The sequence below is a fragment of the Falco naumanni genome, chromosome 3 (genome assembly GCF_017639655.2).
Source record: "Falco naumanni isolate bFalNau1 chromosome 3, bFalNau1.pat, whole genome shotgun sequence".
Lineage (NCBI taxonomy): Eukaryota > Metazoa > Chordata > Aves > Falconiformes > Falconidae > Falco > Falco naumanni.
This window is the reverse complement of record NC_054056.1, coordinates 14195970-14217374: the sequence shown is the minus strand read 5'-3', so window position 1 is coordinate 14217374 and position 21405 is coordinate 14195970. Positions and strand designations below refer to the sequence as shown.

Sequence of the window (21405 nt, the reverse complement as noted above, 5' to 3'; positions counted from 1 at the left end):
CTTCCCCTAAAAAAGAAGTGTGTTTGTAGCTGGAGGAGGAGGAGAGAAAGGTGGGGGTGGGACTGATTCTCTCTTGAAGGCTTTAAGGCGAAAAGGGAGGAGACCTTGGATCTTGCGGGGTTCCATTTTTAATTATAATTACGCCGTAGTGGTCTCTGCTAGACGGGTTTGAGGTGTTTTTTTGCACTCGTTAAGGCGCAAAAGGCGAGTTTCCCGAGCCATCCAGCCGGCAGAGGGGATATTTGGAGAGAGATTCAAGAAAAAGCTATGGTGGTGCCGGCTGTAATGGTGGAAAACTGATTGAGAGGAGACGGGGGTGAGACGCCCAGGGTAAGACGGCTTCCAGCAGCCCCCGGCCCGGCGGGGGGGCGCGCAGGCTGGCCCCGGCTGCCTGTGCCCGGGAGGGGGGGCTGGGGAAGGGGCTTCTTTCCTTCAAAAGCCGAGCCTCGGGGGGATTTAGACCGTGTATTTGTCGTCCCCCCATGTATCACGGTGCTGCATGTTTCTGTGTGCCCGTAGCAGCGATAACGAAGATCATGGAGGGTGTTTGCTACAATAGAAAAATGGAGTTTGCTCCTCGGAAATGCTCTTAAAGATATCGTTTCGCTTCCCCGCTTCTTACTGAAAGCATTTCAGTGTTTATTTTTTATCCATACCAAGGATATTGAAGGAGCAGGGTTTTTAAATCTACAGCTTTGTAGGAAATGAAGAGGTGTAAAGTCTTGTATGTAAATAGGAAAGAGACGAGGCGTTCTATTAAAAAAAAATTCTTGTCCAGAAGGAAATCAGAATGATATAGAGGTTGTTGTAAGACATCAATTTATCATTCCTGAAAATGAACTGAAATTTTAACGAATGTGATATTTCATTATTCTCCAACAAAGTCTTGCTTGGGACTCGTTATTTTAAATAAGGCATTCTTCCTAGGATGCCGGCTGCCACGTTATTATGTATTGTCTCCACAGGAGAAAATAGGAGGAAAGGACTGTAAATGTAAGCCTTAAGTGATTATTGAAACAGCGTTTGAGAATAGTTGGCTCAACTTGGAGAGGTGATTTAAGACTGAAAAATTAAACGTTTTGCTGCTGTAAAACATCCGCACCTAATCGCGGGAGATTTATCCCATATTTTAAGCTGATCGCTAAACACAAGGATGTAAATCAAGACAAAATGCTGTTGATGTGTGTGTGAAATACATGTGAGGAAACGAACATGTTAATATCTAAACTTGCTCTAAATGTAATATATATCGAAGGTTTTGTTTCGTTTTGGTTTTTTTTTTCTTCTCCTCCTTCCATGCCTTAGGAAAGGAGAAAGAGAAGGGGTGATAATAGTGTAGTTGTTTTGGTGGCTGCAGATTAGCCAGGGTGTGTGTTTGATTTTCTTTTTGCTGTGAATGAATGGATCTTTCTGTGCCTGGGCCCAATAGCTGCGACAAGATGGCGTTTGCAGCAAGGCAGCTCTCATTTTTCAACTCCTCCTCACCACAGCTTTGCCAAACTAGATCTTATTTCGTAATTGTATTTTAGATTTACTTTCTCGTTCTTTTTGCTTGCTTCTTTTTTTTGGGGGGGTGGGGGTAGGAGGAGCATTTGGAAGATTGCTGCAAGAAATCTGTGGGGTTTTTTTCTTAATTTTTGTGAGCTTCTCCAGATAGGAACTAGGTGGGAGGAGTAAATAGTTTTATTGAAATGTTCACATAGGCTCTTACTGGATAAAGGGGTGACATGATTTTCTTTTTTACCTTGCAGTGCCTGCTTAATACCATCAAAATGTTCTTGGCTTTTATTAAGCCTGTTGCTGAAAAACAGTATTTTAAACCTAGACCACAGGTACGCAAAGGCTCTGCTGGGGCTGTGTACTGTTGCTGGTTCTCTACTAGCCAGGTAATCATCAGACCCCGTGCAGACAGTTATCTTTCTCTAATACAAGAGAGTCTTCCATCTGCTTCAGAATGCTAACAATTTGCGAAGGCCCATTAAAACTGCTTTTGACCCAGATTTATTGTCATACTCTAGGTAACTAATTCCTATGGGAAAGAGTAAGAAAGGTTTTGGGGCTATTAAAACAGGTCTGTGTCTGTGATGTATTTAAAATGACATTATACATTTCTAAAGCCTCTTATGTGTGCTTTTTAGCATCTTTTAAGGAAAATGGACTTTCAGATTGTAACTTTTGTGATCTTTCACTATAGTGCCAAGCTTCCTAACTTTGGTAGCCCAAACAAAATAGCTTGGTTAATATTTGATATACTGGACTCAGGCTTAAAATAATACACTTCCCAGCATGAAAAATAATAAATGCTTGTTATGTCTCCTGTATTTAAATGACCTCCAAACCTTTGGTAATATCAACCTTTTTAGTACTAGTTATCTATGGCTTAATGTATAATCAGTTTATTTTTTGTTAGTTTATTGTAATAGCCCAGCTGTAGTTCATACACAAGGAAGCTAGGAAGCCGAAGAGCTGATTTGCAATTGAGGCTTGCATTGTTGGTTTGTTCTTTTTTAAGGGGGGGAAAAAAAAAAACCCAAAACAAACCTGAAATTAGCTAAATGCCTTTTACTTATCTGGTATGTTAAGATCAATTTTTAAATCAAGAATACTTGTCCAATAAACTGTTAATTCCATTTGATGGTACTTGTAATGTCCTGTTGAGCTTGAAACTAGTTGTGCAGGTTTTTTGGTACTACTACTTGGGCCTTTCAGTACAGGATCAGAAAGGAGTAGGGTGATGTGGGATTCTGTATTGGGTAAGATAAATTGCATTTATCCTTGTTTAGTCCTTGCCAGCTGCTAAGTCAGTACGTAGCAAGCATTCTACCATGAAAGCTTTGGCAACATGTAAGTTAGAATTCCATAGTAAATCTTAGCAGAACAGTTTTTAAATCATCTCCATACCTCATGGAATCTGAGAATGTTGTTTTTATACTTAATGAGGATTCTTCTTGTGTAAATAACCAATAAAGTGTTGTCTAATTAGGAAGCGTGTAGAATTTTGTGTAGTATTAGTATCATCCAAGAATGAACAGTCTATACAGCTATAAAAAAATTTAAACTAGAACAATTAAAACAATAGAAAAAGAAATTCCTTCAATTAATGCAATTACTTTCAGGATCCTTTAATTATAGTAGAAATATATATCTTTTGCGTTTGTAGGATGCCTTTTCCTGAAATTAAGCAAGATGTTGGCTGTAGTGTGTAATAACTTCCTGGTCCTTTGCAGGCTTCAATTTGGTCATGTGGAAAACAACTCTGTTTCCTCTTGGTTACTTAGTTTTTATGTTTCTATCCATGTGAAACAAGATGCCAGTTCATCTGAAACTTGCCTTGCTTCTGCAGATTCTTGTGATGCCTATTGCTGTACTTAGGAATGTTAAGGAAGTGTTTGGTTTAGCTAGCTTTGTAGTTATTGTGATTAAAAAAAAAAAAAAAAAGTTGCTTGCTTTCTGTGAAGCCAGCAATAGATTTGTCTTATGTACATCGGGCTCAGCTCATGTTGTAGTCAGTGAATTGGATTAAATTCTTACTGTCCATGGATTTTGGCTCTCGGCATTAGTGGATTGGTAATTGATATTCTCAATTTTAATATCCAGTTTTAGCCATATGGCATACCATATTGTTTCAAAAATTGCATTTGGTGCTAGTGTGTTGCTAGCAAGTTGAATGAGAAATCGTGCAATCATGTGGTTGAATTATACTTAGGTGAGTTGTCTTTGGAGCCTTTAATGCCTATGTTCATGACATTATTTTGGGTATTATTCCCCCTCTCCCCCCCTAGTATTTTACTGATTATGTTGGGGGGAAAAATATCTATAATCTTGAAAACTCACTCATGTTAATGGAATGTTTCTTAAACATATGATTGAAGATAAAGTGGAGAAAAAATTAAGGGAGTCTCTTGATTGCTTGAAGTGCAGACTCAAAATGAAAAGAATACATATTCCATTCAAAATGTTTTTTTTCTCCCCACTGATAATGTTGGAACTAGTATTAGCCAAGGTCATGATAAAAAACAAAAATACCCCCAAGCCCCTATGTTTCTATTTAACATAGTATCTCAATTTATTATTTCTTCACAGGGTGTCTAGTATGCTGGGGATTTTGTGTGCATGGATTTGTTTTTCACCAAACAGAAATGTATGCAGAATCCATAGATACTTGAGCCAACTAGTAGTTCAGCAGAACATTAAGAGGTTTTTAAAAGCTCTGAGCTGGCCATGAACAGTACCTTTACTTCAGATGCCAAAATAATCAATGTAAATTACTGTGGAAGGCTTTCTTCCACAGTACAAAAATATGGACACTCCAAAATAGGTTTTGAAGCAGAATACTGCATTTTTAAAGTACTAGCAGGGTTCTCAGTAGAGCGAAAGGAGATGGTTAGCCTTTGAACAAAAATACGCATTTAGAAGTATTTTTGGGAACATAAAGATCAGATGTTCTTGGCCTGTTTTTTAAACAGCTGACCTTCTAAAATGTGTTCTTCACAATTAATAGCTCGTAAGACTATATTCACTTGTATTAAATGTCCATTCCATTTATTAGTGATACAGGATGTGGTACAATGTGTTAGCCTCTTGAAATATAATAAAATATTTCTGTTTGTCTGGAAGACTGGTTGGAACCTTGAGTGTAATTGTTATTAGGGGGCAATGCTTGCCTTGCCCGGTATATTTTTAGACATCCAGGAATCTTCTTTCTTGAACCCAGCTAGAGAGTAATGACACAACAATATTCATGCATGCCATCTGGAAATGGTGAAGATAAGGTGTCGGCCTGCTGTGCATATCTTACCTGTGCATATCTTATGCTCAGTGTTACTGGGGATGCTGTAATTAGATGCCTACATGGTAATTTGTATGTGTAAGCCAAAAAAAATTTTTGGAGACATCATGGAAGCGTAATTTGTAGGGAATCTTGGAAATTATAACTTTAAATTCTCTCCAGGGTTTCCAGCAGTGGCCTGAACACTCAGTTGTTTGGTTCTCAAAATTTTTAAGTGCCAGAAAATAAGGATCCCATAGTAAATGTTACACATTGACCTGGTTATTGGTATTTTAGGTCATTGGGGCGAGGGGCATGGAATGACAGACACAGGAATAACTGCTTGAGAAAGGAGTTACTAAGCAAATACTTCAGTTGTTTAAATGTTGCTGGATGTAAACCTTGTTGAAATCCAATACAAATAACTATAGCATGTTTAAAATGGGAATGCTTTAGATGTTGCAGACGTTCAGAAGACCTGTCTTTGGATTAATGGTTGCCCTCTGTCAGCTATTCCGTGGTAATTATCCGTGCCTGCACTCTTAAGATAAATGCAAGGTTATTCAAATAAGCATAGCCCTTTTTCAGGGGGGACCAAATTAATCCCAATATCTCAAACTCAATGTAAGCCTAAAGGGTGCATAGAGATGACTTTTGTGGGTCAGCTGATGTTGGAAACTTGCTCATGAGTCTGAGCCCTGTTTGGCTGGTGAACAAGCAGAATATGTAGGTTAATACCAAGATCTCTGAGATTTCTTACTGGCTTGAATACTCAGGTAGACCTTGTTTAAAAATTATTTTTTCCAAATTTCTTTGACTTAGGAATTGTTGAAAACAATTTTGAAGACAAAAGGTTATTTTTGTCGCTTGTCACAGACTTATGAAGATAAAAGCTATAGTTATTTTTTTATTTTGTGAGGCTGAAGAGTTAAAACTTGATTTTCCTGTGCCGTGTCTGTTTTGGAATCCTAATAATGCAGAAGTGGAAATGAAGCTGAAGACCTGAAAAAGGTGATCTGAGGGAACTTAAAGGAGACAAGATAGAAGGTAGCTCTGTAATTGACGGTTGTAAAGACCTGTAAAGGCTAAATCTTCTAAATACTATTGATAAAAATAATATGAACTTGATGAGGGGGAAAATCAGTAGCAGGATAACACAGTGAAGGGAAAGAGTGATTGAAGATCTAGTTGCCATTTTAATGTGAAATGTAGTTCATTTCTGTAAGTAGTTTGCATGAAACCGCTTCATTAAAAATATGGGGGATTTATTTAAGTAGAATTTCAGTCTGTCAGATTACTACAATTTCTAAGGGTCCTATGCATAGAAAAGAAACACCTTCTATATGTTAGAAGGATGAACTGAATTGTAAATAGCTAAATACTCTTTTTTTTTTTTATGTTCCTATATTGATCTGAGGAAGGTTTGCCTAAAATTTCTTGCCAGTTATGTTTATCATGTTTTTCTCGGATGAGAATATTTTTGATGTCGTCTTGAAAACTGCAGTAATGCCTGTCAGCACTCCCAAAAAAGAAAATATTAATTATCTGTGATAGGTTAGATTGGTGGGTTTTTTTGAAGCTTTATGTAATGCAGGCCTATATTAAAAACTATGTAAAGATTTTTCTTACTATATTCATGTCTGTCTTTTTCACCCCCTAGGGAAAGGGGCTGGGGGGGGCGGGGGGAGAGTAAAACCAAAATACTTCTCTCTGGAAACTCCTGCATGCTGTCTGTCAAAGTAGTTGTGAGATTTTTACCAGCTGAGGTATCAGTGATGATATTGCTCATCTTTTTTACAAAATCAAATTGTATTGAGTACAGGGGACTAAATAAGAAATTCCGCAAAGCTTTCTGTATGACTTTCACAAAGATGAACACCCACAAAGTTGACATCACTGACAGGAAAGCAATGTCTTACCTCTGTGGCTTGATTTTTCTTCTATTATGGTAGACTTTAGAGTAGCTGATGCTAGTTATTTCTTTTTTTGTAAGAAAGACAAAGAATATCTGCTTAACTACTGCAGGTGAGCTGTTAATTCTGTACACTTCTGTTTTCTTACTGCTTTTCTGGCTGCCTGGCCTATCTTGGTCTGGATGTAGGGAACCATCTTAGAAGTCTGTTCAGTAACATGTGCTTTGTGTTCATCCTGACATTTTAGGATTTATTGAAATCTGTCAATAAATAGAGGTTATCTAAGATTATTTGCAAAACCATGGAGCTATTCCAGAAGCTGGATTGGTTTTGTTTTATTTCTGTGAAATGCCAAAACAAATCTCCAACACTGCTCTGACAGAAAAATTGCTAATTGTGCACTTCAAAAATTGCAGTTGAACTCTTGCAGAAAATGAAATATGTGCCCAGTATTAATGCTGTGTGCTTTACTTTATTGTAATGAGAACTTTCTCATTGGGACTTAGTAGGTAAACAGTCTAGTAAAATATACCCTGAGCAGGCTGTTCAGCTTACAAACGTTTTTGGAGGTTATCTGGTACGCTTGTATCTGTCCAGATGTTGTGCCTTGTAAGCTGTTGCCTGAGGTGTTGCTCCCCTGTAATTGGTGGGGTATGTGGCTTGCTTCTGGAATTAGAGAAATTGAACTGCTCTGGTGTACTCTTTTAAATTTGGAACACTTTGTATTCAATTCAGCTCTTTGACTTCTGTAGGTATTTGAGAGATTTGCCAGAACAATTGAAGGATAGGAGGTGGGTCAAAGCTCCGAGGTTAAAAGCATACAGACAATGGTAGGAACATGCCTTTTTTTGTTAATGCAGAGATCTTAAAACTTAATGCTTAGTTATCTTTGCTACTGAAAGACCAGGCAGAAATGTTCAGTTAGTAAGCAGCATTGACCAGATATCCCCAAACTTAGTTTGATATGTGTGCAAAACTAATATTTTCTAGTGAGATCTTTGTGGTGAAAACTAGTGCAGTCAATCTGGTTTTGCCATATATCTAAAGTTCTGTTCCATTTTTTTAAATTGTTGAGCTGATCCATGTTAGTTAACACCAAGTGGTTCAAGGTATGTGTTGAACATAGCAACATTTGAATCTCAAAATTAAAAAAAACAAACACCATGAGTTATAACTGCGTAATACAAAACTTAATGTATGTTTTGTTTCCAGTAAATGAACTGACAGTGTGCACCAAAGCAGGCCTACATGTGCTTCAAGATGCTGAGAAGAAATCTCTTTATGGGCCTTTTGGATTTTTCAAGTTTAGTTCCCAAAACTGTTTTCTTCAGATAGCCTAGCAAATGTGTTTGGAGGGTGGTGTGGTAATTTTTTTTCTGTTTGTCTAGAAAAACAAAGTCGATGTGATAGTCTGCTGAAACCTTTGGTACTTGGAATAAGATTTTGCTGTACTAATTAAGGAGTTCTCTTTGTTAGAACATATGTTTGATATTCCTGTTGCACATTCTTTGTGAAGTGGTAAAATACTGGAGATACACTGCTGCTTGTTTAACAAAGGTGTTGTCTGTACAGAGGTCAAGGATGGTTCACTTGATGCATGTGGCAATTTAATTGTGCTTCAAGTTACTAAGTCCTGGATTTCACTACAGGTTGTCAGATATTATCTGGCTAGTGCCTGTCAACTTGCTGTAGAAGTCAATATACAGCATTTTGGTTAAAAGGTGGTATAATATTTAAAGAAAATGAAATAATACTGAACAGCAACAATTTAACAGATTTAAAGTCTTGACAAAGTGTGTCTTTAATAGATGCTTGAGAAGTTGGGGAAGTGCATTTTCATGTATGAAAACTTGAATATCGTAGAAACTGCACAGTGAAGTCATGGGTTAGTTCAACTTTACTGTCTTCCTTTTTTCTTGTGCCTATAGACAATAGGTGAAGCTTCAGCATTTCAGGAAATACTTTGGTTTGTCCTACAAAAAGATTCATTGCTGGTATGTGGGGAAGGCAGAACTTGTGCAGAACTTGTGTTTGCAGTTTTAATACCTGGGCAAGTAGTTCACAGGTGTGAGTAGTTACGTATCTGATTATTCAAAGTCTTATCAGTCTTTTTTGACATCCTGTAAATTCAGGAGATCCGAGGTTAAATCATGGAATGTTTTCAAAAAGAAAAAACTGTATCCTTTAAAAGCAGAGTAGAGTATCTGGAAGGCAAGGAGGAAACATGTTATAAACACTATAAACTCAGAAACCTTGAAAACAGAATGAAGTTCTTAGAAAAATTATGGAAATCTTAGTCAATTCCTTAGATGTGAGAAGATGCCCAGTTATCTTCATGTTTGTTTCTAGTCTGACTCTTCTCTATTCCCTTTTAACTCTTATCAGAAGATGGAACTCATACTAAATCAAGCTGCTTTGTGTTTGCTACCCTGGGGATCAAATATATAAAGCTTTTGAACATATTTTCTTGAGATAAGATGGGATGTGAAGCTGTGTCACCTAGCTAGCAGTGCCTACCAGTTCACCTGGATACATCCTGTGGAGATTTCAGGTTTAATTCATTTGGTTTTGATTTCTCAGTCAAATTTATCCTGTAGTAATTTTTCTGTTCCATATCCTTGCTGTTGTGAATTAAACTTAAGAGGGCTTGCTCTGGGGAAGTCAGTTATTGCTGCCCTCTGTCACAAAAGGTGGCATAGACATCTGCTGTTCAGCAGCTGCCTTGCCAGTTCACAAATTGGCATTTGAGGAAACCAAGATGGGCAAACAGTTTATCATCATACCCTGTGCTGCAAAACTGTGATAGTTTGGCTTTTAGGTAATGAGCAGCTTGGCTCTCACAAAAGATGGAGGAACCTATAAAAGCAAGCTTTTCTAAGTGGAAGCTGGAGTTGGAAGCAACAGTAACTGTTTTTCCCAAGTCAGAATCTGTAATACTCTGTATTAGGTGGTAGTGGCCAGTCTTCAAAGCTTTCTCCCCTTCTGTTTTTAAAGGACCAAGCTGATACATTGTCTACTGCAGTTTAGTGCGTTTTCTGTTTGAAAAAAAAAATGCAAAACCACTCTCCCTTCAAAAACCCACATAGTTTTACACTACAGTAGTGTCCAGGGGCTCCAAATAAACATGAAGCAGCGCTTGTATGAAGGGGTGTGTGCAGACGGTTAGGGAAATCAGTGAAAAACCTCGAGTAACAGATTTCAACTAACTATACTGGCAGCTGGCTTTGCTTAAAGCAGACTGTGCTTTTTTGAATTCACTTTGCATGTATCCCGCCCCCCCCCCCCAAAAAAAAAAAAAAAAAAAAAAAAAGAAGGGATTGTCTTCTGATGTTTTAAGTTTTGTCTGTCTTAATTTCCACTCTGGCTCCAAACCCTAGTAGTACTCTACTTGTTTTCTTTTTATCAAATTTTCCTCGATTTTTATCAGTTAACTGGATGCGTAATACCTAGAGGAGTACAACTGCTACTTAAAGACTAATGCCAGAAATTTTAAGAGGGTTAATGCAGTATTATGGAAAGAAGAACACCCAAGTGTGAAAGCAAATGTTTCCTGTTGTACCTTTGTGCTTTCTGTTGTGATTCCGTCTCTGGGCTGTGTTGTTGCATTGTGTCTGTTCCTAAACAACAGTTCTCAGTCTAATGGCTTCAAGGTCTCCTGTGTTACTCTACTTTCCAGTCTGTCGACCTTGCTTTTCTTGTTCCTGTTCTTCTGTACCTTAACTTACCGTGTATCTACAGTACATATCAAAATACAGCCACTGTGCTGGGAGAAATTGGTGAGCTGCTGGGGGTATAGATCATTGCTACCAAATCCAGTGGAACTGCTTGCACTTTGATTACAGATGGGTTATGCTGATTGCAGAGCTAAAGAACAAAGTATTGCTCTGTCTAATTTGGGGGGGAAAGATCAGAGAAGTCATGCCATATTTTAATCTCTACTGAGTATTCTTTTATCTGCTCAATGTATATAATAAATTTTAAGTTTTAAGGTCCACTGAAATAAATACTTTCTATCTTCAGACTGGTGCTGAGAAGTGGTTATTTCATGGTGTAGCTTAACTTCTTTCTAACAGTGGTCTGTTAATCTCTTACTGAAGAACAGTGTGCAGTTTGAACACCTAAATTCTTATTTCAATGAAATAAATGTGTTCTTTTTATTATTTAGCTGAAGCTTGGATAAGATCTTTAACATGGTTGTAAAGAATGACTGTTTTTCTCTTAGATGATCTCTGAGGCTGTCTTGCACGGTCTCTGTAGCAGACGCACAAAGAGAGCAGATGGTTTGTTCAAATGTCTTAACTACCGTATTTTTATTGAGGGAGGATGTGATCGTAGTTACAGTGAGAAGGTAGTTATTAAGGCTTGTCCAGGCTGTCTCTAAGATGCAGTGCCTTTGTTGATGCTATTGGATTGTTTTATTAGTAGTCTTTTTATTTTTTATGAAAACTTAATATGAGTAAAGCTTGCTTACTCTCTTACAAGTCTTTCTAAGTCAGAGCAGAAAGAAGAATCCATGTTACTGAAGTACCCTTTCAGGATTTGATCCTACAGTGAAAGGCATTTTGGGCAGAACTCCTGATCCGTGTGGTAAAGCACAGTTCAGAATTGATAGAATATAAATTATCTTGCTGCTCCTGGAAACATAATATGTTTTTCATTAGTGTTTTGAGGTCCTTAGCGCAGTGAGACATTTAAACATGTGAGTATCTCAATTAAAGTCTGTTTCTACATGTGTGGATGAGGGGGATGCTCTTCAGAAGCAAAATTCTCCATAAAAGACCATATTATATCTGTAAATGTCTCCCTTAGCTCAGGGATAAGGGTATGTTGATTTGATAGGCTATTTCTTCTAATTTCAAATGGTTTGACTTTTAAGGATGTACAAAATAGTACTGCTAAAAGTAGCATTCTGGAAGTTATATTTTTTTTAAAGGGTGTAAATAGGAAGCAGCTGATTCTCCTTTGACTCAGTTGACTCTTTACTAGCTGGCATATGTAGAATGAAACGGATGATTCAGCTTCTGTTGATAAAATAGTTGAGCTGAAATTTTTGGAAATACAAAATACAATAATAGGAATTTCTACTAATGTTCTGTGCTTATGCATGTACACAGTCTTACTGATGTTGTTTTGTGTCTAATTTTGCTATTTTTATTTCTGGCTTTTGTATTGTAAATAAGTGATCACATACACATAGCGCATTTCCTCCTCTAATATAATAAATATTGTAGTGAAGATCTTAACGTACCTACTGATGTCACCATAATGGTAATAGCTAAAACAATACATGATTTTTAACAAGGTTGAGAAGATGATGCTGATACAGATGTCTTGGCAAGCAGAGCTGAGGAATATCATTCAGGCTTTTGGAAAATACTTGTTCTTCTCATACCTCTAACCCCCAGACAGTGGCAGTTGATCCACCTGATGGATTTTACTGTAATATTTGGGATTTTGGTGGCAGGATGTGGTGTAAGCACTCACCTCTGTGCCAGGTTTTGTATCTAGCCATTCATCTGCTTGTGAATTCAGTGCAACATGTTCCAGTCACATGCTGTGCTCTTCTCAGCACTACTGTGAAATATCTGGGGAGAGCTTGAGCAGAGAGCATCATCGTGAGAGAGAAATATATCACTCTTCATGAGGACTTCTTGAACGCATTTAAATCGTAGAAAATGACCTGAATACTTACTGGAAAACTGGTATACCCAAAAGTGACGTTTGGAAACTTAATGAGAATTGGCAAGAATTATGTTTCTAAATAGGATTGCATTTTAGTATAGTCATGTTCTTAAATTGTGGATTACAAACTTGTTTTGTTACCTTAATAAATATATTTCTAATGTTGACTTTTACTAAAAAGAAGCAAGTATATATATTCAGGTGTGTAATGTGTTGTCATTTGTTATTTTGCAATTCTGTCACTGATTTGTTACACTGGGATGATGTGTGAACTGGCCCTACAGCAGTATGCTTCCATTTCCAACTTCTAGAAGAAAATGTACTGTGTAGCTTGCATTTGGAACTGCCCTAAACCCGCCACCTGTAGATTCAGCTGATCTTTATGAGAAATTACACGTTTTCTGAAAAGGTAATATCCTGATACTGTGGCATTACTTTAGGTCCTCTGGAGAAGAAATAATGGATTTCTTGTTTTGTGGGGGTGTGGGTGTATGAGAGTGCATTATTTTGTTCACCTCTGCAAACACGCTGTTGGTGACATTTCACACTGGGCAGCCTTGCTATATTTGATGGATTTGTGCTAAAGTTTTACCCTTGGCTTTTTCCCCTTTTGCTTCCTTAACACTTAAAATCCAAACTATGAAACTGGTATTATTACTAGCAGCTTTCCAGATAACTCCTGCTATGTATGTGGGGTTTTTTTTCCCCTCTTAAGTAAAGGTTTTAAGCATTCCTGATGCTAAAGGGCTCATGTGAAAAAAAAAAAACACCTTATTTCCTAAAAAAATTATGAAATAACTTTATCACAATTCCAAGGGGATATAAATAGTTACTGTGATTAAAAAAAAATATTGGAAGGAACAATACTATCTGGACAAATGGCACAAAGCCTGGTGGATTCATATTAGTGGGCCTGAGGAATTAACTAAAACCTTTTTGATTTGTTGCTTGCAGTTGAAGTGCAGAGTGGTTTGTGGTAGGGGTTTTTTTGGTGGTTTTTTTTTTTTTTTTTTAGCCAGTAAGACTTAGGTTTTGATTCTGCAGCTCATAAGTAGTTGTATGTTGTGAAAAGAGTTTGGATCCAACAACCTTTAGTTACACGTTTTACTTTTGTAGCTACTTATGTAGCTATTAGTTTTAAGTAGTGAGAAATATGGTGTGTGTCAGTAGTCTGAAGTAGGACTGCGATATCCCTGTTGTGCATGTGCTTTGCCCTGTTTAGGTAAACAGATTGTCATCAGTTTACAAATGAAGTGAAAATGCCAGTACAAAACTGGGGGTTAATGATAAGAACTGAAGCAAGCAATGAAAGATGACAGTTGAAGTAAGAAACAACTGTTCAGTTGCTGTAAAGCTCTGCAGATAGAAGCATCTAGTAATAAATGCTTAGTCATTTCTGTGTTGGTTAATTAATAGTAATATATTCTCCTTCAGTGCTGCCTCAGTTGTGTTTTCCTGTCTAAAGGGTTATGTCTAGTATGAGGCAACCAAATTGTTTGATTTTGGATAAGGGGATACTTGACTATAAAGTGACAATTTTCAGTAATTTATTTTTCTGATAAATGTAGATATAATTTATGCACAAGCAGGTTCTAAGTTTTCCTGACTTACTGTGGGTTTTTTTTGGTTTCTTTAATTGTAAGATCAGGGAAGATGACAGCCAAAACCATCACTGGCCACTTTGATAAAATTGATGCAGTTTATTGGTAGGTGTGTTGCTCTTCAGAAGGAGTAATAACTAGAGATGATTTTGAACAAAGGAATAAAACCCAAAGTATTGGCATTTGACATTCTTAATAAATAACTGTTGAAAACTTATACTACATATCACTAATTTTTGTTCTTAAAATAAGTAGGCTTCCTATGCCTGCCACTTATCAGGGAGTGTTAGAATGCTCTTAAATGTGAATTTCTTTCATGCAAGGCAGAAAGAAGAGATGTAGTTAGGAATTCTTGAATTGGGTTGCTAAAATAGCAACACTTACTACTGTTTGTGAGCTACTTCAGAGAATCTCCTAAGACCCCTCTTTTTTTAAATTTTTGATTATTTTTTAAAAGCATTTAGATTTAGGCATTTGTTAAACTTGTCATCATCAGTTCTTTTTTTTTTTTACATAAACTCTCTGCTGTACCTAGAATTAAGATTTTTATTTTAATAATGCACATAGCTTGCAGATACATTTAGAAAGGATTAATGAAGTGACCTATTACAGTCCAGATTTTTATGCTTAGATACTGCATCAGTATGATTTTTTTTTAAAAAAAAATGTAGGTCATGGGATTAGCATCAGGAAATGTGAGTATTTTGGCAGCATTGGGATGCTGTCTTGCATGAAGACAGGTTGAGTTTGTTCACTGTTGGTGGCAGAAGGAGATGGTCCACTTCACTGCAAAGCTGTTTATTGCAAGCATATGTGCCTGCCGTGATCTTAAGCATTGTTGTCTGCTGTTTAGTATTCTATTCTGCAGAAGTGGGTAATGATCCAAAAGGTTTATTTTTGAATACTTGTTGAGAATAGGGAGAGATGAGTTGTCAGGTCTTAGAAAATTTGGCCATGCAAGTGAAAGCTGATGCATGTATAGCTAGTTTGGTGATTTTCAGTAGATGCTGTGTTGCTTTACCTTGGTAATATTACAGAGGTAATAACCTCATGCACATAGGAATTTGCACATAGAAGTTAACTTTTTCGTGAATTATTCTTATTCTGTAACACTTTTGGAAGAGACAACAATGCAGTGTTTCACTGAGACAGTAATTCAAATTTGAGACTTTGAATGTGAAACTGTCTCATTGAATTGGGGCTTTTCAGGGTCTTGCAAGGTTTCCAGATTCGTTAATATCTGGTTTCTCCCTTGAATTTTCTGAAATGAAAGCTTAATTTTTTATTTTTCTTTTTTTCTGAGTACTAGCAGTTATTAATGGTGGATGGGTTTTGTTGTCTTTGGTTGGTTTTTGTTTTGTTTGTGAGATTCTGAAGTGCTAAAATTCGTGTCCTTGCTACTTAGCTGAAGGCAGTTTGATGGAAGGTCATGCTGACTGGTCAGAAGCTGTTCCATGTAAATCTGTTATGCCTGGATTTTCCTGTTGTATATACTGTCTTTTGTGAATAACATTACAGGATGAAGGAGTGTAGCCAGAACTTTGGTAGGACCCTAGAACTGACCTTTATTCTTTAGGCAGCAATTTTGCTGTGTCTATGCAGCTATGAGAAATTATTTTTTTACCCTTATGCAGTCTTCTAGACGTGTGAAGCAGAGTATGTACAAATTTTGTACAAATTGTACAAAAATGTACAAATTTCTTCAGGAGGAAAGCATTTCTAGATTTCTGCTACTGGAAATGGGGTGGGGTGGGAAGGACATGTCATTTGTAGTCAAGTCATAAAGATCATAGCTCCTAATAGAGCTGCAACTTTATACTGTTAAGTTATGAGTGGAGCTTTGAATGTATTTTCCTCGAAATCTTGTGCATGGGGAAACAAGCAAAGAATTTAATTTACCAGAAAATCCTAACTTTGGACAGAGCAGATGCAACAAAACTAGTTTTTCAGAATCTTGCATTACCGGGTATTCTGCAAGGGGTTTATGCACAAAATCTCTTTTAAGTATTATCATCAGTGACCCACCTAGAAAGCTGGGTAGTTAAATGAAGACCTGTAATTCAAGAATTAATGGAAATTTGTTAGGTCTTTAACCAGCTAATGTAACTGTTGCATAATGACCATTAACACTTGTTGACCTGATATTAGCGTGTTTTGTGTGTACTTCACACTAATATATGGAAAAATGTCTACTGAGCACAATAACTGCTTCAGCTGGAAACTTGGCAATTCTTCCACACAAGAGGCAGCCAATACCTCCCACAGAAATGGTCCAGCCACGCTAGCCTTTGACTACAGAAGTGTTTTCACTAAGTTTTCAAAGGAGTTATACAATCTGGCATTGTCCCTACTAGGGCAGTCTGTTTTGCAAACCTGTTAGTAAGGTATTGCTTGCTTTTCAAAGCTTGTGTGCTTGGAAATTATAGATGCAGCAGATGATTCCCATAAAGAAGGCTTCAAATAAATGAGAAGAGGTTGTATCCATTCACTTGAGCATATTTAGATTTATGAATTTGTAATTATTATCTTATACTTCCACAGGCTGTCCTTCAAAGCTGCTCATGTAGGAGGTGACAGCAAAGACTAAGCTTTCTGCAATACAGATCTGTACTCCACAAGAAAAGTCTGAACAAGAATTAACTCTTGGAGAAGCACATACGCATGCAGATAGCAAAACGTCCTTCAAGTTTCTAGCTGTCTGATGGAACTGTTTATATCGATATGTAGGACCAAGTCATCAAACTGAGGATAGGTCTTCTCTTTTTTTATTTATACAGAACAGTCTTGAAGCATAGCTTTAAATTTCAGCCTTCTAATTACTGTTGCCTGATGGCGTAATGGGAATTTCATGTTGTTGCAGTGATTTGGAAAGGTGGTGTCATCTCTTGGGCATCAAGATACTGTTCTGTGACAATAGTAATCTATGTAGACTATAAGAAATAATTTTAATAAACTAACTTGCAGTTCTTGGTCTCACAGACATCTCTGCCATGTAGTTGATAATGTTATGGTGGTGATAAGTGTTGCGTACCTCAACAGAAGCATCTGCACGCAAAATTAATAACTGCCTGCCTACATACAGCCATCCTTGCTGGGTATAGGATGCATCCTGTTTGATGGGTGCATGCTGATAAGGAAGATACACCAGCATAGCAAAGTAACTTCATTTGAAATTGTTGTTTTATCTAAATAATAATATTGATGTTTGCTAGTAGGTTTTTGTTTTTTCCCCCTCCAATCAAATCATATCTGGTTGAATACCTTGGGTAAAACAACTTTATGTGCCGCTCTTGCAGGAGGATGTGGTGTGCAAGAAATTTTTAAGATTCAAGTGGTGTAACGGTTATGGAAGCTAGTTTTTACTAGTGTTGGTTGAGATCTGTTTTAAACTATGTTGACAAAGCCACTCAACATGTGTATATAGAAGACTGAAAATGCTGATAAACCCCCTCTCTGAGCCTTCTTCAGGCTGAATGTATTTTTCGGCCTCTCCTCATGAGAGATGCTCCAGTTGCTTAATCATCTTCGAGGCCCTTTGCTGAACTCTGTCCAGTAGCTCCATGTCTCTCATGTACCGGGGAGCCCAGAACTGGACACGGTACTGCAGATGTGGCCTCACCGGTGCTGAGCAGAGGGGAAGGATCGCCTCCCTTGACCCACAATGTTCTTCCTGATGCAGCGCTGGGTGCTGTTGGTTGTCTTTGCCAAACTTGTGTTCAGCTTGCGGTCAGCCAGGGCCCCCAAAATGTGGTATACCTCTCTTGGGGACTGGTTTGGGGTGGGATCCCTCCTGCAGCTATGCTGGAGATCTCCCTGCTAAAGAGGAATTGGTGTTGCCTGTGCTCTGTCTGCATCCCCACACTAGAGGCAGCTGCTTACAAAGCCTGGTCAAACCTTGTCCTAGGGGCTGAGCCAAACGGTGGGCAAATATCTTGTCTGATGTGCCTGGCCTCGCGTCAGCCTACGTATTAATTGATGGTGTGTTTTGAGCAGCTAGAATGCTTTTGCTGCAGTTCAGATACTGGCCTTAGCATCTAGTCAGACTGTAAAGCAGTCTTAAGGTGATGTGCAGGTAGAGTTAATGTCCAGAATATTGGGGGTTTATGTCTCACTGAATCCATAGGCCAATAAGAAAAATGTGTTTACACAGTGAATGGCTTTGGAGAGGGCTACAGTTAACGTATTTAATCTTCTTAGAAAGTTGCTTGAGTTTTGGAGGGTTGTTCAGATTTGCTATGATGTTAAAGTAAAATATTTCTAAATGCTTTCTTTCCCTATTCTTCAGAGTCCCTTTTCTTCCTTTCTTCCCTCTTTTCTTCCCTGCTTTCCCCAACCTCATGGAAAAAGTTGTAGTCTGCTCTGCAGAAGAGTTGTCTTCACATGAAAATTTGTATTCTGGTGGATGCTGGAGTTAACTTTTTAGGCTGGGTTGTCACCTCAGTATAGCTACTTTAGTATCTTTAAAGGAAAAAAGATTATTAGGCTGACAGCAGTTAGCAAGTACCTGTAGTAGGGAAACTTTACCCAGAAATGATGATGCTTTTGCCTCCTGGAGCTACCCAACTGTTTTTAGTCCAAACTGCTGTGCTGCTTTGCTTTGAGCAGAAGGCTGTGGGCACGTGGGGACACTGGGGATGCTAGCCATGGGCTGGGCTGGCTGACCTTCAGATGCTTTGGTACTTGAACCATGCTTGAAGTTTGTTCTTTTCTGTTTTAGAAACCCCAGTTCTTGATGTTGAGAACCTCAATCTCTCAGCTAAGCAGGGTTTAAAGGCTGGTTAAGGCAGAGTATGTGAAGCTTGTTACAAGAACTCCCTTTCCTGAACCAGTACTGTGGTGTGGTGAACGAGTTGGCCTGTAATTTTCATGTTGCTTTTGCCAGGCTACATTTTAACTAAAAATGGAAGCTTGTGCAATGCAGACCTTCTTTTCCTAAGTAGCCTGTCTACTTTTGTTCTTGAATGAGCTGTCTTTAATGTAGAATTGAAAATACCTCAGTTGCCAGGATTGCATTCTGCAGGCATCACAGGATGCTTTCAGCATACCTAACTGAAAACTTAACCTGGTTTAAGAAATAAACTAAACTTTGTGGAAAAGTTTGCTGTTATGCTTCCTTACTCTTCTTGCAGGCTGGTTAAAGTAGCTTTTTTGTTTTGTTTTTGTTTTTCTTTTTTGCAGAAGGCATATGAAATCTGCAACACCTCTCCTGCATTAATGAGGGTGCAGCACAGGACAATAATGGTGTGTGTTTTGGCCTTTGCTATTGTGTATTCTGTGTGCTGTTAGTGTTCCAGCATAATTTTACTTGTTTACATTTCAGGTAATTCTTTAAGAATTTAATTAGATTTCATTATCTCTGCAGTGTGGGCAATTTTTTTCCTATCTTCTGAAAGTTGAATATAGCTGATCTTTTTTCAGAACTTAAAAATGGTCATGTCATGTGTTTGTGTCTTTGGGGGGGGGGGGAGGGCGGAGCTTGGCCTCTAAGTGTGAGTTACTGTTTTATGTCTAAAATTGTGTTGTTCTGGCAGTAACAAACAAAACTGCTTACACTGTGATGGTTTCATAATCACAGTATTAAACTGTTCATCTGTAAATGAGCTTGGATGAGGATGATCCATATCCTAAGTAGCTTAACCTCCATACCAGACACTGAAGTGGTTTGTAAATTTTCCAGCTTATAGTGAACTGTAAAATCAGAAAGACACATTTACATGTAAGCATTTCAGTTTAAAGTATATGAAGTTGTTGACTGGCTTTCTGATTTAAGATTATTTTGCTTCAGTACATTCTTGTTTTGCGCTTAGAATAATCTTCCACTGTCCTGATGCAGTGGGTCTGACTATGTACGTTCGGGTGTCTATTGACATCACCTATAGCCCTTGTCTTCCTGTGTGTTAGTGACAGACTGCAGGTGTTCTGAAGGTATAAGCGGTTGTCTAATGTTTCAGATCTTGGGGTGAACTATAATTATTACTTTATGCTGCCAGAGTAAAAAGATTGTTCCAAAATCTCTTACAAGAAGTTTTTTCACCTTGCTACAAAGCCAGTTTGTATGTTAAATAATTACAGTCTTCCAGACTGCAAGTGTGTGAGTTACTTAATATGACAATTTTTACTTCTTAGTATCTTTAGTGATTTGAAGTCGTAACTCTTCTAGAAGAGTGTTGTGCTCTCACTTGAACTTCTTAGTAGGAGGTTTATATAACTTCTTTTGATAAAATACGTAGCTTGATATTAACTGTGCTTGGAAAGCAAGCATATGTCAGGAATGGTATTGAGCAGAAATAATTTCAATGCTTTGTAAATGCAGTTGGGGGGGCACTTTGTAGTGCAGTGAAAATTAAGTCTTGTATGAGTGAGACAATGTTTTGTTACATTCCTAAACTCTCTAATAGTATGGACTTCTGTTGTCACTAGGGGAGGAGAATTGATGATGTGAGGATTGCAGGAGTTTGCTTGGAAAAAGAATGTTAAAAGTTCTTGACATGAGCAAATCTTTTGGTTATGTTAGTATTATTAAAGCAGTGCCCATTTCCTTCATGAAGACAAGCCAGCTGTTTAAGTTAGCTAACAAAAATTAGTCTGTGCTTTGGTATTTTGATTTGTTAGGTTGTTTTGTTTTTTTTTTTAGAAACTGGTATTATTTCTTGATAATTATACTAATTCTGGTTTTGGGTTTTTTTTCCAGAATTTACATGTTTGACAGCAGAAGTTGGCTTTCTACTGTAGTGAGAGAAAATGTAAGTAGAGAAATCAGATAATTTCTTTTTCCTAGTGCTTGAGAAAGTCACACTATTTTTAAAGAGTGTCTAACTTGAGGTTTCTGGCTGTTAATCTGTGCAAGTCTATACTTTGGCATGTGTATTCTTATGTCAACAGGAAGAATTTTTAAATGGCCAGGAAACCTGGTAAATAATAGATGTTAGTGCCTGCCTTCTTTCAGAAATGGAACTGACAAAGCAGAGGGAGACCATAGATGAAACTGTTTCATCTCAGTGGGGCAGGGAACTGTAATAAATAAAATTATGAGAACAGTTATTCTCTCATGAATGAAAAATTACTTATCTGCCATGTTTGACAAAAGAAGGCCAAATTTCTTTTGAGCAAAGTGGCTCCTGTCAGAATGTTCTTTTCAGTGTGTCAGTATTATTTAAACAGAACCTGAAAGTTCCAGAGTTTATGTTCTATGTGATCATAATTATTACTAATAGTCTTGGAACAGTGAAATATTCATTACCTTCCAGACTATAACATCAAATGTTTCCCTGTTGTAGAGCCCTTTATTCTGTGAGGAACATTACTAGTTAGTCATGTGTTGTTTAGAAAGGATTTGCTCAGTTAAACATGTTACTATCAATTACTAGTTATTTACATGGTTTTCAAAAAGCAAGCAGCAAGCTAGCCCCTGTCTCTTTCTCTAAATCTGTCTTCTGAGATG

General features: G+C 37.6%; 1 protein-coding gene across 6 annotated transcripts in view; it reads left to right on the top strand.

The window, feature by feature from the left end:
• GNB1 (G protein subunit beta 1) overlaps nucleotides 1-21405 on the top strand; it is a 45481-nt gene that overhangs the window by 729 nt on the left and 23347 nt on the right. For 2 of the 6 annotated variants that reach the window (XM_040588927.1, XM_040588922.1), the window contains exons 2-3: nucleotides 19143-19205; nucleotides 20656-20707. The exons of 1 other annotated variant lie outside the window; for it this stretch is intronic. The gene's annotated coding sequence lies outside the window, so the exon portion shown is untranslated. Of the gene's footprint in view, nucleotides 1-144; nucleotides 331-19142; nucleotides 19206-20655; nucleotides 20708-21405 lie in introns of those variants that run through there. 3 more of the 6 variants (XM_040588928.1, XM_040588929.1, XM_040588923.1) reach the window with 3 other exon arrangements.